This window comes from Salmo trutta, chromosome 24, assembly GCF_901001165.1.
Source record: "Salmo trutta chromosome 24, fSalTru1.1, whole genome shotgun sequence".
NCBI lineage: Eukaryota > Metazoa > Chordata > Actinopteri > Salmoniformes > Salmonidae > Salmo > Salmo trutta.
Genome location: NC_042980.1, coordinates 21470536 through 21487140, shown reverse-complemented (window position 1 = coordinate 21487140; position 16605 = coordinate 21470536). Strand labels below are relative to the sequence as shown.

The following is a 16605-nucleotide window of genomic DNA, read 5'->3' as shown; positions in this document are numbered from 1 at the left end:
TAGTTCTATTACGACCAGGGCAAATGTTTACCGGTTCGCTCCTAATTCAGGAAACAGACACGCAAAATGTCTTAAGAATGACCTGCAAAACGTGTAAAGAAAAATCAAGGTAGGACTAAAGGGAGTGAGCGTGTACTCCACCTCGAGTGTACTCTACCTCGCTAGTACCTACTGAAACATAAATGCACAACTTGCACTGGAGTGAGCCGTTTATCTCGCCTGAATGGCTGGAGCATGTTAGAGAGACAGCACTGCCAAATTAGGACACTGATCACCACAACGATAAAAGAGGAATGGAGGTGCAAGACATCACCTTCCCTAGAGGGAGAAGGGAAGAGAGGGGAGGAGGAAGAAAGGAGAGAGGCAGAGAAAGAGGGGGAGAGAGGGGGGGAGAGAGGTAGTGGGAGAGAGAGATAAGGAAATACATGGAGTGAGGGGTAGTTTGAAAGAGCATAATCAGTCAAAGGTAATGAAAAGACAGCCAATGCCAGACAGGCACAGCTAGGACTCATATCCACAAGCGTCTCGGTACTGATCTAGTATCAATTTAGCCTTTTAGATCATAGTGAATAAGATTATATAGACGGGGGGGGGGGGCTGATCCTAGAGACTCTTGATACACACATGTCTCACCCAGTATTCAGTTTATCTTCCATTCAGATAACACGGGCTAGCCCACATCAGCCCGACACGGGCTAGCCCACATCAGCCCGACACGGGCTAGCCCACATCAGCCCGAACATGGTGCTAGCCCATATTAAGCCCACCACAGGCTAACCCACACAAAGTTCACCCCAGTCCAACACAGGCTAAAGGACACCAGCCCAACATGGGCTAGCCCACACCAAGCCCAGCACGGGCTAGCCCATACCAAGCCCAGTTACTTCATAATGTAGATTTGGGTGCTCATTAAAATATTTGAGGGCATGGTTTGCAAATGACCCAATTCATGATGTTTATTAAAAATTGCTGGCATCATTCAAACCAATGAGTGTTCTGAACTTTAAAACCAATTATCTTGGAAACATATTTTTCTGATAAAACCTTATAGTTCTAAGGTCACTAGTTATTTTTGTGCAACCATTACTGAGAGTGCCATTCCAGTTTAAACGTTCCTTGGTGTAAAGTCCTCAAAAATGAAACTTGTACACTGCCAATGATAAAGTACATGTGACATATGAGAAACATCTTAAGTATATAAATATATTCAATAGCAACACATTGTGCCAATGTGGACATGCTTGCTGGCAGGAAGCAACAATGGGACACAGGATCCCCTCTTCAGGAAGTGACTGTGGTAGTCATGATAAAAGCATCACAATGTCTCCTCATCAGTCAGTATAGGCCCTGACCCTCTATCTGCTGTCAGCTTGAAGTGACTTGTTTGTATGAGTGTGGGGATGTGGCTAGGCTTGCAAACTGTCACGAATTATAAAGGGAAACCCAGCCGCGAGATGCCCAGTGATGCGAGCCTACCAGACTAGCTAAATTCCTTCTATATTTGCTTCGAAGCAAGCAACACGGAACCATGTCTGAGAACACCTCACATCAACACCATCATCCCAGACACCCTGGACCCACTCCAATTTGCATACCACATCAACAGATCCACAGATGATGCAATCTCTATTGCACTCCACACTGCCCTCTCCCACCTGGACAAAAGGAAAACCTATGTGAGAATGCTGTTCATTGACTACAGCTCAGTGTTCAACACCATAGTGCGCTCCAAGCTCATCACTAAGCTCAGGAACCTGAGACTGAACATTTCCCTCTGCAACTGTATCCTGGACTTCCTGATGGGCTGCCCCCAGGTGGTGAGGGTAGGCAACAATACATCCTCCACGCTGACTGTCAATACGGGGGCCCCTCAGGGGTGTGTGCTTAGTCCCCTCCTGTATTCGCTGTTCACCCATGACTGTGTGGCAGCCCACGACTCCAGCACCATTATTACGTTTTCTGACAACACAACGGTGGTTGGCTTGATCACCGACAACGATGAGACAGGGAGGAAGTCAGTGACCTGGTAGTCCCACAACCTCAGCAAAGGAGCTGATCATGGACTACAGGAAACGGAGTGCCAAGCACATCCCCATCCACATAGGTTGTAGTGGAGCGGGTCGAGATTTTCAAGTTCCTCGGTGTCCACATCACTAAGTAATTATCATGGTCCACACACACCAACTCAGTCGTGAAGAATGCACGACAACACCTCTTTCCCATTAGGAGCCTGAAAAGATTTGGCATGGGCCCTCAGATCGTCAAAAAGTTCTACAGCTGCACCAATGAGAGAATCTTGACTGGCTGCATCACCATTTGGTATCGCAACTGCTTGGCATTCGACCACAAAGCGCTACAGACTGTAGTGCGCATAACCCAGTACATCATTGGGGCCGAGCTGACATCCATGACTTCTATACAAGGTAGTGTCAGAGGAAGGCCCTAAAAATTGTCAAAGACTCCAGCCACCCAAGTCATAGACTGTTCTCTCTGCTACCGCACGGCAAGCGGTACCGATGTACCAAGTCTGAAACTTAACAGCTTCTACCCCAAGCCACAAAACTGATAAATACTAAATGCTACTGTTTATTATCTATTCTATTGCCTAGTCACTTTATCCCTACCAAAAAATATATGAATAAAATGTTTTATTGACACATACACTTAGTGTACAAAACATTAGGAACACATTCCTAATATTGAGTTGCACCGCCTTTTGCCCTCAGAACATCCTCAATTAATTCGGGGCATGGACTCTACAAGGTGTTGAAAGTGTTCCACAGGGATGCTGGCCCGTGTTGACTCCAATGCTTTCCACAGATGTGTCAAGTTGTCTGGATGTCTTTTGGGTGACGGACCATTCTTGATACACAGAGGAAACTGTTGAGAGTGAAAAACCCAGCAGCGTTGCATTTATTGACACACTCAAACCGGTGCGCCTGGCAACTTCTATCGTTCAAAGGCACTTAAGCCTTTTGTCTTGCCCGTTCACCCTCTGAATGGCACACATACAAGATCCATGTCTCAATTATCTCAAGGCTTAAAAATCCTTCTTTAATCTGTCTCCTCCCCTTCATCTACACTAATTGAAGTGATTTTAACAGGTGACATCAATAAGGGGTCATAGCTTTCACCTGGTCAGTCAATGTCATGTAAAGAGCAGGTGTTCCTAATGTTTTGTACACCAGATAAGGGCAGTGAAATGTGCTATTTTACAGGGTCAGCCAGAGTAGTATGGTGCCACTGGAGCAAATTAGGGTTAAGGGCCTTGCTCAAGGGCACATCGACAGGTTTTCACCTTGTCGGCTGGGGTATTTGAACCATCAACCCTTCGGTTACTGGCCAATGCTCTAATCATTAGTCAATGACCTCGTATCACTGCCAGTCGACTCGGCACTGGTACCCTGTGTATACTGTATTGCCAAGTTATCGTCACTCACTGTCTATTTATTCCACTTGGTATTATGTGCCTGTGTGTGTGTAGGGAAGAGAGCTAAGGACAGGGGCTACAGATATTAAACAGGTCCATATATCAACAGAAATATGAATAATTGCTGGTCTGGAAAAAACAACCCATTTACTGGGTAACAAAAGAAAACCATGTCAACAGTGGGGCACTCAGGAAAGAGGACAAGCAAATGTTGAATCGAAGTGTCACTGTGTCGAAGGCTTCCGACTGTAACCAGGGTAAGGGTCAAATTAATTTAAATTCAGCCAATTCAATAAATACACTGAATGAGGAAAATTCTCCCTGACTTGACTGAATGGAATTGACATTAACCTTTTCCATGACCCTAATGGTCTCAGTGTGTGAGAGGGCAATTCAAGAAAGAAAATTACAGATGGTTGAGGAAGGAATTTCGACTGGCAGTTGTCATGGCAGTTGCACCTAAAATCTCTAAGACAGTTTTTGTTTACTGACAAGCTGGAGGTCCAGATGACTTTCTGAGTAAAAAATTCTTAATAAAAAAACAGTTCAGCTTGAACTACCACACAACACAACAGCCTGTCTGCCTGGCCTACACGCTGCAGCATCACAGCCCAAGCTCCAAACAACTGAATACTAAATACTAAACTGCAATTTTGTAGTCCACTTAGTGTTTAAAGCAATGCAAAGAAGGAATAAAGATAAACCTTTTTTTGATCATAGAACAGTTTCTCTGTAGTCTTCTGCTGCACGTTGCTTACGGTCTACAAGACTAAAATGCTGAGCCTCAAACAGCTACTGTAAATTCCGGACTATAAGCCGCAACTTTTTTCCCAGGCTTTGAACCTCGCGGCTTAAACAATGACGCAGCTAATATATGGATGTTTCCCGCTTTCAAATTTTTTTTTTTTTTTAAAACACATTCTGTGACGTGCTCAGTTTTTTAGACCCAATGAAATTGCTGAACGGGTTAAGGTCAAACAACTTTTTTGTTTACTGTTTAGATTAAATCGAGCCCTCTCAAACTTCCCATCATTCTGATTATGGTAGTCATTTTGTCACCCTCATCATGGCAAAGACACGGAGAAATGCATATGATGCAGCTTTCAAGTTGAAGGCGATTGATCTGGCTGTTGGAAAAGGAAATAGAGCTGCTGCACGGGAGCTTGGTCTTAATGAGTCGATGATAAGACGTTGGAAACAGCAGCGTGAGGAATTGACTCAGTGCAAAAAGACAACTAAAGCTTACTACTAATTTTTTATTTTTTGTTACAAGCCGTGTTTCGTTAAAGCCTATTTATTTTTGTTACAAGCTGTGTTTCATTAAAGCCTATTTATTTTTGTTACAAGCCGTGTAAAGTTAAAGCCTGTGTAAAGTTAATTTGTTTCAATGTACCGGTAGGCACCTGCGGCTTATAGACATGTGCGGCTTATTTATGTTCAAAATATTTTTTTTTTTTTAATTCAGTGTGTGCGGCTTATATTCAGGTGCGCTTAATAGTCCGGAAATTACGGTACTCACCAAAAAATCAATGCTCTAAAGAAAAATGTCGGTGATTCTTTCATAGCTTGCAAAATACATTTTCATGTATCATAGCTAAAGAACACTAGCAAGCAAGATATGCACTGACCCTGAACCTATAAGGTCACTATGAACATTCATCCGTAAGGAATGAGTCTGACCTGCGCACACCTGCAATCCCCTACTGTTTATTTGGGTGCCACCTGCTTGCATGTGTGTTCTTCATCATTGTGAAGACCACATAGGCAACACCTTAAAATATGTAACATCTTAGCTTATTCTCAAACGTTCACAGTCATCGATCTAGGATCAGTTCTATGAAGCTCTATGAACTGCCTTGCCATAACTCAATTTGAATGGGACTAATAGTACATTTGAATGACACACCCGGATTGAAACACAGAGGAAAAAGCATCATGCCTTATTAATTGAGCATCCAGCAGCCCACTGAAGTGTAGTTGGGTATACAGGTCAGTCTAATAGGGATAGAACCACTTGAGCCCTGCTCTTTGATCGTCCTTCCTGACTCAGCCAGGCTCATCATCAGCTACAGTATAGCAGCTCATCACTCTTGTGCCGATAACTGTGGATTGGAGGTTTGACTGAATTTCATTAGATGTTCTGACAAGACATGAGGAACGGGGTACAGACCAAAGGCAAAGTTCAAGTCAAATCTTTCATATCCTGTTAGTTTAGTAAGAGAGCATGGTCAACTGGAGCATGGTCAACCTTAGGGCCCTCGATTGAGGGAGCTTGGACTTTGCCCATAAATGGTATTTGTCCATGATTTGCTCTGTCGCTACGTCAGACAGGATGCAGAAACAGTCAAACACACACATGCACGCATGCACGCATGCACACACACACACACACACACACAGACACACACACACACACACACACACACACGGCATGCATGCAGAAATGCACGCTAACGCTCACACGCGCGCGCACACACACACACACAATCCTTCTTCTTGATCGAGACAAACACACAATTAGCACCTCTCATCCATGTAATCACAACTCATCTCTGTCATCTTTCTAAATAGGATCTTGTACTTAGTGCCTCTCCTAACTACTCATCACACAAAATGTAGCTTGACTGTTATTATTCAGCTTTCTCCCCCCTGTGCACCTCCTTAGCTGAGAAAGCCTCAGAGCTCCGCAGCCCGGCCGTTAGGGCTCTCTATTCTCTTGAGGGCGGGGGGAGGCTCAAAAATACCACAAGTATTTATGGAGGGGCTGCTGGGTGTCATGGCAACAGGGGGATTGGTATGAAATTGTGGAATTGTGCCTGTCGTGGTGGTGGTGAAGCCAAGCTACAGTACTAGATACAAAAGGCCATGCATGGGCAAGCAAGACCAGGCCCGTTCACATCCCCAGACTCGGGTTGTTCCTTATCCCTTCTGGGAGGGCTAGTTCTGAAGAGGCCTGGGGCTGGGAGACAACCAGACTGAGAGGCAAACATTTATATGATGAAAATGAACACCTGTACATCAGAGGTAAGAGGGTTTTTATTGAACATGAAAACATCATTTAGATTTAGTCATGTAGAGTATCTTACTATGGGCTCTGAATATAAAAATTCACAGGATGGGTTATTCATTACAAAAGCCAAAACGAACTCGATAATTCAGCACGACTCCACATTAGATTGAGTACCCAAGAGAAACATGTATAAACCACGAGTTATGACTATTGTGTCACATTACACTTGACTTTTTTGACAAATCAAATCAAATTAAAATGTTATTTGTCACATGCGCCGAATACAACAGGTGTAGACCTTACAGTGAAATGCTTACTTACAAGCCCTTAAAATCAACAATGCAGTTTTAAGAAAATATATATTTTCAAAGTAAGAGATAAGAATAACAAATAATTAAAGAGCAGCAGTAAATAACAATAGCGGGGCTATATACAGGGGGTACCGGTACAGAGTCAATGTGCGGGAGCACCGGTGTCGAAGTACTTGAGGTAATATTTACATGTACAGTGGGGGAAAAAAGTATTTGATCCCCTGCTGATTTTGTACATTTGCCCACTTACAAAGAAATTATCAGTCTATAATTTTAATGGTAGGTTTATTTGAACAGTGAGAGACAGAATAACAACAACAAAATCCAGAAAAACGCATGTCAAAAATGTTATAAAATGATTTGTATTTTAATGAGGGAAATAAGTATTTGACCCCTCTGCAAAACATGACTTAGTCGTTGGTGGCAAAACCCTTGTTGGCAATCACAGAGGATCAGACGTTTCTTGTAGTTGGCCATCAGGTTTGCATACATCTGAGGATGGATTTTGTCCCACTCCTCTTTGCAGATCTTCTCCAAGTCATTAAGGTTTCGAGGTTGACGTTTGGCAACTCGAACCTTCAGCTCCCTCCACAGATTTTCTATGGGATTAAGGTCTGGAGACTGGCTAGGCCACTCCAGGACCTTAATGTGCTTCTTCTTGAGCCACTCCTTTGTTGCCTTGGCCGTGTGTTTTGGGTCATTGTCATGCTGGAATACCCATCCACGACCCATTTTCAATGCCCTGGCTGAGGGAAGGAGGTTCTCACCGAAGATTTGACGGTACATGGCCTCGTCCATCTTTCCTTTTGATGCGGTGAAGTTGTCCTGTCCCCTTAGCAGAAAAACACCCCCAAAGCATAATGTTTTCACCTCCATGTTTGATGGTGGGGATGGTGTTCTTGGGGTCATAGGCAGCATTCCTCCTCCTCCAAACACGGCGAGTTGAGTTGATGCCAAAGAGCTCCATTTTGGTCTCATCTGACCACAACACTTTCACCCAGTTGTCCTCTGAATCATTCAGATGTTCATTGGCAAACTTCAGACGGGCATGTATATGTGCTTTCTTGAGCAGGGGGACCTTGCGGCGCTGCAGGATTTCAGTCCTTCACGGCGTAGTGTGTTACCAATTGATTTCTTGGTGACTATGGTCCCAGCTGCCTTGAAATCATTGACAAGATCCTCCCATGTAGTTCTGGGCTGATTCCTCACCGTTCTCATGATCATTGCAACCCCACGAGGTGAGATCTTGCATGGAGCCCCAGGCCGAGGGAGATTGACAGTTCTTTTGTGTTTCTTCCATTTGCGAATAATCGCACCAAATGTTGTCACCTTCTCACCAAGCTGCTTGGCGATGGTCTTGTAGCCCATTCCAGCCTTGTGTAGGTCTACAATCTTGTCCCTGACATCCTTGGAGAGCTCTTTGGTCTTGGCCATGGTGGAGAGTTTGGAATCTGATTGATTGATTGCTCCAATTTGTAAGTCGCTCTAGATAAGAGCGTCTGCTAAATTACGTAAATGTAAATGATTGATTCTGTGGACAGGTGTCTTTTTTACAGGTAACAAGCTGCGGTTAGGAGCACTCCCTTTAAGAGTGTGCTCCTAATCTCAGCTCGTTACCTGTATAAAAGACACCTGGGAGCCAGAAATCTTTCTGATTGAGAGGGGGTCAAATACTTATTTCCCTCATTAAAATGCAAATCAATTTATAACATTTTTGACATGCGTTTTTCTGGATACTTTTGTTGTTATTCTGTCTCTCACTGTTCAAATAAACGTACCTTTAAAATTATAGACTGAACCTTTCTTTATCAGTGGGCAAACGTACAAAATCAGCAGGGGGTCAAATACTTTTTCCCCCCACTGTAGGTAGAGTTAAAGGGACAATGCATAGATAATAACAGAGAGTAGAAGCAGCGGGGGGGGGGGGGGGGGGGGGGGGGTGCAAATAGTCTGGTTAGCCATTTGATTAGATGTTCAGGAGTCTTATGGCTTGGAGGTAGAAGCTGTTTAGAAGCCTCGTGGACCTAGACTTGGCGCACCGGTACCGCTTGCCATGCGGTAGCAGAGAGAACAGTCTATGACTAGGGTGGCCGGAGTCTTTGACAATTTTTAGGGCCTTCCTCTGACACTGCCTGGTATAGAGGTCCTGGATGGCAGGAAGCTTGGCCATGGTGATGTACTGGGCCATACGCACTACCCTCTGCAGTGCCTTGCGGTCGGAGGCTGAGCATTTACCATACCAGGCAGTGATGCAACCGTCAGTATGCTCTTGATGGTGCAGCTGTAAAACCTTTTGACAATCTGAGGACCAATGCCAAATCTTTTTATTCTCCTGAAGGGGAATGGGTTTTGTCGTGCCCTCTTCACGACTGTCTTGGTGTGCTTGACCATGTTAGTTTGTTGGTGATGTGGACACCAAGGAACTTGAAGCTCTCAACCTGCTCCATTACAGCCCCGTCGATGAGAATGGGGGCATGTTCGGTCCTATTTTTCCTGTAGTCCACAATCATCTCCTTTGTCTTGATCACGTTGAGGGAGAGGTTGTTGTCCTTGCACCACACGGTCAGGTCTATGACCTCCTCCCTATAGGCTGTCTCATCATTGTCAGTGATCAGGCCTACCACTGTTGTGTCATCAGCAAACTTAATGATGGTGTTGGAATCGTGCCTGGCTGTGCAGTCATGAGTGAACAGGGAGTACAGGAGGGGACTGAGCACGCACCCCTGAGGGGCCCCCGTGTTGAGGATCAGGGTGGCGGATGTGTTGTTACCTACCCTTACCACCTGGGGTGGCCGGTCAATTTTGACCTAGGACTATTGATAAACTTCCCAAGAGAGAAAGCAACAACATGTTACCCAACATTAGTTACAGCCATAGAATTAGAACGAGTAGAACAAGATTCCCCATTCAAAGGCAAAAACGATAAGCTGTAACCACACAATTAGAAATGAGTAGAGTGGACATAGAACCTCTCATTCTAATAATATGGTTACAGATGGGCATCTTTTCCTTTTCTAATAATTGGGCTTAACAGATGCCTTTGGTTGAATCCCAAATGGCACCCTATTTACTACGCAGTGGACTAAGCAAATATAGTGCACTACATAAGAAGTAGCCATTTGGGATGCAATTTTCTGTTATTAATCAAGCACCTGGAGACATCCTATGAGATTGGTCATGTTAATAACATGGAACCACTGGAGGAATATTCTTATTCGCTTATTGATCCTTTCTCACTTCATGTCACGAAACAGGAGCTGTCCACAATGGCTACAGTGGGACGTCACTGTCAATGTCTCCCATCTTTTCACTTCCTTAACCACTACCTGCTATTACAAACCTAACCTAACCCTGACAACCTCCTTTTATCGTGGATGATGTAAACATTAATCTAAGTGCCACCACAGACCCTCCTACAGTAGACACACACATAAAAAACACACTTACGCACACCTACGCAGGCACACACACTACACACACACACAGGCATGTGCACCCTCTGATTTCCCAGCGGTCTCTATCTCTCTGAACTGATTCCAGAGGCCAACCCAAAACAAAGCCGCCAGAGAAGAGGGTGCTGGAGCAGTCTTTTATTGAGGCTTCGGATGCGTGCTCACAACCCACCGCTTCCGAGTATATTACTCGCTAATGTCCAGTCCCTAGGTAACAAAGTCAACAAAATTAAGGCAAGAGTTGTTTTCTACAGAGATATCCGGGATTGTAACATACTCTGTTTCATGGAGACATGGTTAGCTGGGGACATGCTGTTGGAGTCCGTACAGCCAACGGGATTTTCAGTGCATCGCGCTGACAGGAACAAGCATCTCTCTGGTAAGAAGAAGGGCGGGAGTGTATGTTTTATGATTAACAACTCATGGCGTAATTGTAACAACATACAAGAACTCAAGTCCTTTTGTTCACCTGACCTAGAATTCCTCACAATCAAATAGGCAGAAACTAAAACAGAAAGGGTAGCTTCAGACAATAACATTGATGTATACGCCGACTCGGTAAGCGAGTTTATAAGGAAGTGTATAAGAGATGTTGTACCCACTGTGACTATTAAAACCTTCCCTAACCAGAAACCGTGGATTGATGGCAGCATTTGCGCAAAACTGAAAGCACGTACCACCGCATTTAATCATGACAAGGCAACTGGAAACATGGCCGAATACAAACAGTGTAGTTATTCCCTCCGTAAGGCAATCAAACAAGCAAAGCGTCAATATAGAGACAAAGTGGAGTCGCAATTCAGCGGCTCAAATGCGGGACGTATGTCTCAGGGTCTACAGACAATCACGGATTACAAAAAGAAAACCAGCCCCGTCGCGGACATCAACGTCTTGCTCCCAGACAAATTAAACAACTTCTTTGTGCGCTTTGAGGACAATACAGTGCCACCGACAAGGCCAGCTACCAAAGACTGTGGGTTCTCCTTTTCCATGGCCGATGTGAGTAAAACATTTAAACTTGTTAACCCTAGCAAGGCTGCCGGCACAGATGGCATCCCTAGCCACGTCCTCAGAGCATGCGCAGACCAGCTGGCTGGTGTGTTCACGGACATATTCAATCAATCCCTATCTCAGTCTGCTGTCCCCACATAATTCATGATGGCCACCATTTGTTCCTGTTCCCAAGAAAGCTAAGGTAACTGAACTAAATGACTATCGCCCCATAGCACTCACTTCTGTCATCATGTAGTCCTTTGAGAGACTAGTCAAGGATCATATCACCTCCACCCTACCTGTCACCCTAGACCCACTCCAATTTGCTTACCGCCCCAATAGGTCCACAGACGATGCAATCGCCATCACAATGCACACTGCCCTATCGCACCTGGGCAAGAGGAATACCTGTGTAAGAATGCTGTTCGTTGTCTACAGCTCAGCATTCAACACCATAGTACCCTCCAAGCTCATCATTAAGCTTGAGACCCTGGGTCTCGACCCCGCCCTGTGCAACTGGGTCCTGTACTTCCTGATGGGCCGCCCCCAGGTGGTGAAGGAAGGAAAAAACATCTCCACTCCACTGATCATCAACACTGGGGCCCCACAGGGGTGCATTCTCAGCCCCTCCTGTACTCCCTGTTCACCCACGACTGCATGGCCATGCACGCCTCCAACTCAATCATCAAGGTTGCAGACAACACTACAGTGGTAGGCTGATTACTAACAATGACGAGACAGCCTACAGGGAGGAGGTGAGGGCCCTCGGAGTGTGGTGTCAGGAAAATAACCTCTCACTCAATGTCAGCAAAACAACAGAGATGATTGTGGACTTCAGGAAACAGCAAAGGGAGCACCCCCCTATCCGCATCGATGGGACAGCAGTGGAGAAGGTAGAAAGTTTTAAGTTTTTCGGTGTACATATCACCGACAAACTGAAATGATTCATGCACACAGACAGTGTGGTGAAGAAGGCACAACAGTGCCTCTTCAACCTCAGGAGCCTGGAAAATTGTGGCGTGTCCCCGAAAACCCTCCTTAACTTTTACAGCTGCACAATTGAGAGCATCCTGTCGGGCTGTATCACCACCTGGTATGGCAACTGCACCGCCCACAACCGCAGGGTTCTCCAGAGGGTGGTGCGGTCTGCACAACGCATCACCGGGGCAAACTACCTGCCCTCCAGGGCACCTAAAACACCCGATGTCACAGGAAGGCAAAAAAGATCATCAAGTACAAACAGCTTCTATCTCAAGACCATCAGATTGTTAAACTGCCACCACACAGAGAGGCGGCTCCCTACCTACAGACATTCGCAGGATGAGTTATTCATTACAAAAGCAATAACTAACTTGATAATTCAGCACGACTCCACATTAGATCGAATACCCAAGAGAAACGTGTATAAACCACGGGTTACGACTATTTTGTCCAATTACATTTGCTTTGTTTGACATATGAAATCACAATATCTACCATTGTAATGAAATCACTACTATCAGACATTGCATTATCTTAATTTGACCTAGGACTATTGATAAACTTCCCAAGAGAGAAAGCAACAACATGTTACCCAACATTAGTTACAGCCATAGAATGAGTAGAACATCGATTCTCCATTCAAAGGCAAAGATGATAAGCTGTAACCACACAATTAGAAATGAGTAGAATGGACATAGAACCTCTCATTCTAATAATATGGTTACAGATGGGCATCTTTGCCTTTTCTGATAACTGGGCTAAACATATGTCTTTGTTTGAATCCCAAATGGCAGTGCAATACTTTTGTATGGCTCCAAGCAAATATAGTGCACCACATAGAAAATAGCCATTTGTGATGCAATATTTTGTTGGCCACTTTAATAAATGGAACACTAGCCACTTCATTAATGCCACTTTAAGAATGTTTACATATCTCGCATTACTCATCTCATATGTATATACTGTATACTGTATCCTTCTATACACTATCTATTCTTTACTGTCTTAGCCGATCTGTCACTGCTCATCCATATATTTTATACTTATATAGTCTTATCCTATTCCTTTACTAGATTGTGTGTATTAGGTTTTGTTGTGGAATTGTTAGATATTACCTGTTAGATATTGCTGCACTGTCAGATCTAGAAGCATAAGCATTTTGCTACACTCGCAATAACATCTGCTAACCATGTGTATGTGACCAATACAATTTGATTGGAGCTCGGAGAACGTGAGCAGCATAGTCAATTAGCTAGTGGTGAATGAGACTCTCATTCCTCCTCAGTCTCTGTAGGCAGGCAGGTCTTCACTCGGTGTATCGTGCAAGAACAGAAGCATCCTACATTGTCTATTATCCAGCCTGCGAATCAGGCATCCGGTCTGGGCGTGAATAACCATTGCTTTCGGTAATTGGATGATGAGGCGTAATTAAGAGTGCTGATTCGATTTGATCAAAGTCTGGCGCCTGAATCACATGGTACACACACACACACACACAGAGAGAGCGAGAGAGAGAGAGAGAGAGACTTGACAAACAGAGGGGAGGACTGGAAATCTGTGACAGCTATCACTCGACCCGTCTCACAGCAGCACAGTCAAGAATGTGCTGCATTTTTTTAATGTGTGAAAATGCGCTAAATTAGAATCTATTTATGAGAATGCAACTCTTCAGACAACACAAGCTCTTGTGAGACATAAACCATGACAAAAAGGGGATAAGTTGAGCCACCCTTGTTTCTATCAAACCATACACAAAATGGATCATTTGACAAAATATTTAGGAAGAGGTCATAATTTCATGGAGTCTGTAAAGGAAGAAACCACTTGGAAAAAGTGATAAGCAAGTTAAGTCCAAAAAACGGATTTTCACCAAGTCAAATTAATGTATCGTATCAGAGGTTTCCTGATGCCCGTATCTAAACCAAAGTAGATCATTTTAAGATTGTTCTAAACATCAGTTAGGTGGATGCAATATAAGCTTCAATATGAAGTCCTTTACCTAACATGAAAATGCATCCTTGTAGCTGTGTGGGCTAATATAGTCAAAGTGTTTGCCTTTGGGTAAGTTGAGCCAATGGCCATGAGGTAGGTTGAGCCAATGGCCATGAGGTAGGTTGAGCCAATGGCCATGAGGTAAGTTGAGCAGGTGGTTTCTTCCCAGGCGTAATGCAAGGCATTATCGCTGGAATATGAGGTAACAATAGAACCTGTGTTTAAAAAAATAACAAAGATGTTTTAGGTGTTAAGCCTGTGTTCAAATATACTTAAAATGATTAAAGAGACAAAAAAGTGATTGTGATTGTCTTGAACTGTGTTTGGGAAATAAAGATCTAGAGGCGAAAGAAACACACCTATTTAGGCGAGGTGCTGGCTAGCGGAGTGGAACACTTACAAAAATAAAGGAGAGCCACACACTCTAGGAGGTCAGATGCAAAAATATTTATGTCCAACGTTTCGATAGACAAGCTGTCTTCATCAGGGTATAAAGATAAAATAAATAAAGATTGACATGGTTTTAATATTTAAATCAGTACAGAAATTTGTAGACGGCTTAACTTACTCTGTGCTGCGGCTCAATTTACCCATACCCGGGGTAAATTCTGCCAAGAGACCACTTATTTTGGACAAGCAATTTTTTCTAAACTCTAATGTTTGCAATAATTCTGATTATTTCCAGGGATACACAACATCCTGAAATATATGTAGATATCTTTGATAGAAAGAATACTATATTTCCCTTGATGGAGTGATGCTGAATGTAAAAAATAGCTCAACTTACCCCACTCTCCCCTACTGTTCATCCACATTTATGTGTATGTAGACATTCTACAAATATGTCCAAAACATGACTATCTGTCTTAGAAATCATCCAACATGGCTAAATATAAGATATATATAAGAAATACATCCAGCTTGATGTGTCTGAGAGAAAGGACAGCAGGGTGAGTTCAGTGGAACGACAGATTAACTGTGTTTCTTTATGGCCCCACCATATTACCCATACATCCATCATATCCACAATCAGCACAAGCACACACACTGTCCCCCATTAGACCGAAACAAGTTTTAGTGTCATTTTCACTAACAGACTGACCACAACAACCAAGATATCAAGACACACTGTTACTTAGGACCAAGCCGAATGAGTGAAAGTCAAAGACACTTGGCAAGATGGAAGGACAAATAAACGCACACACACACACACATTCCAGCGAAACAGGGACAGATGTGAGAGCGAGAAAGCGGTCAAGGGCTGGTCAGAAAGTAATAATCAATGGACAATGATTGTCTGCGAAAAAAAGAGAGAGAAACATGGAGATAAACAGAGAATGAGAGAAACATTGAGATAAACAGAGAGAGAAACACAGTGACAGAGATAGAGATACAGAGAATCACAGCTTGTCCCATACCTTTGCCCATCCCAGTAGTTTTGCTGTCTGTGTGCGTGTTCCTTCCTTCAGTATGGGTTGATAGGCAGTCCGTTCCAAGCTGCCCGGGGCATAGGTTGCTCTCCCTTCCCCCGTGAGCAGAGCAGCGAGCCCCTCACAACACAAACAGGCAGCTATAGCTACAAAGAGCAGAGCCACAGCTACACAACACAGCTCCAGCTACACAGCTCCAGCTACACAGCTCCAGCTACACAGAGAGGCACAGCAAAGGCACTGGAGCCCCGGCAGAGGCAGCAACATCCCTCCCTCCCATTCAGCCTGAATTAATTAAGCTTTTTTCCTCTCTCTCCCTTTTGCTTAGTTCCTCTCCTTCGCTCTGTTGCTATATAGCTTCCTCTCTCTGTCTCTCTCTCACTCTCTGTCTCTCTCACTGTCACCGACTCTCTCTGTTCAGTTTCCTCCCTGTCTCTCTCTTCTCTCCGTTTCCCTCTCTGCCCTAGTGAGTGTTGCTTTGCAGATCGTATGTGTTTATTTTCCCAGCCTTAGCAGGCTGGAAACGTCCCTGCACTTTCTTTTCTGACACCCTGTTTACATAGAGCTGTTCACTCTCCCGCTCTCTCCATCAATCTCTCTCTTTATCTCTCTCTCTCTTATCGACACTGCTTTGCCACAGCGCCTCCAGCCCCCCTACCCTGTAAACCACTAAAGCTCGTGCCTCTCTCTCTCCCTCTCCCCCTCCCCTTCTTCCTCTCCCTCCCCATCTCCCTCCCTCCCTCACTCACAGTGCATCCTGTGTGTTGGTAGTATATCTCAGAGAATTCCAAATATATAATTTCAATGTATTGGCCTATTGTGCAGGCCATTTCTTAGAAAAGACAATTCATGGGAAAATTCAAGTGGGTCTTCTACTCAAAAACAACCATCATCACACACATGCACAGCAACACACACACACACACACACACACACACACACACAGGTTCATGTTAATTTTACAGAAATCCTGCATTATTTCCTGACAAATTTGAGCTAAAAAGGG

At 44.2% G+C, this 16605-nt stretch overlaps 1 protein-coding gene across 1 annotated transcript in view; it reads right to left on the bottom strand.

Annotated features, from left to right (window-relative positions):
- The window catches only part of dgkg (diacylglycerol kinase, gamma), a 165132-nt gene extending 148860 nt beyond the window's left edge, over window positions 1-16272 (bottom strand). Inside the window, exon 1 of the mRNA XM_029711460.1 lies at window positions 15588-16272. The gene's annotated coding sequence lies outside the window, so the exon portion shown is untranslated. The remainder of the gene's footprint in view (window positions 1-15587) is intronic.
- Window positions 16273-16605: the final 333 nt, after the last annotated feature.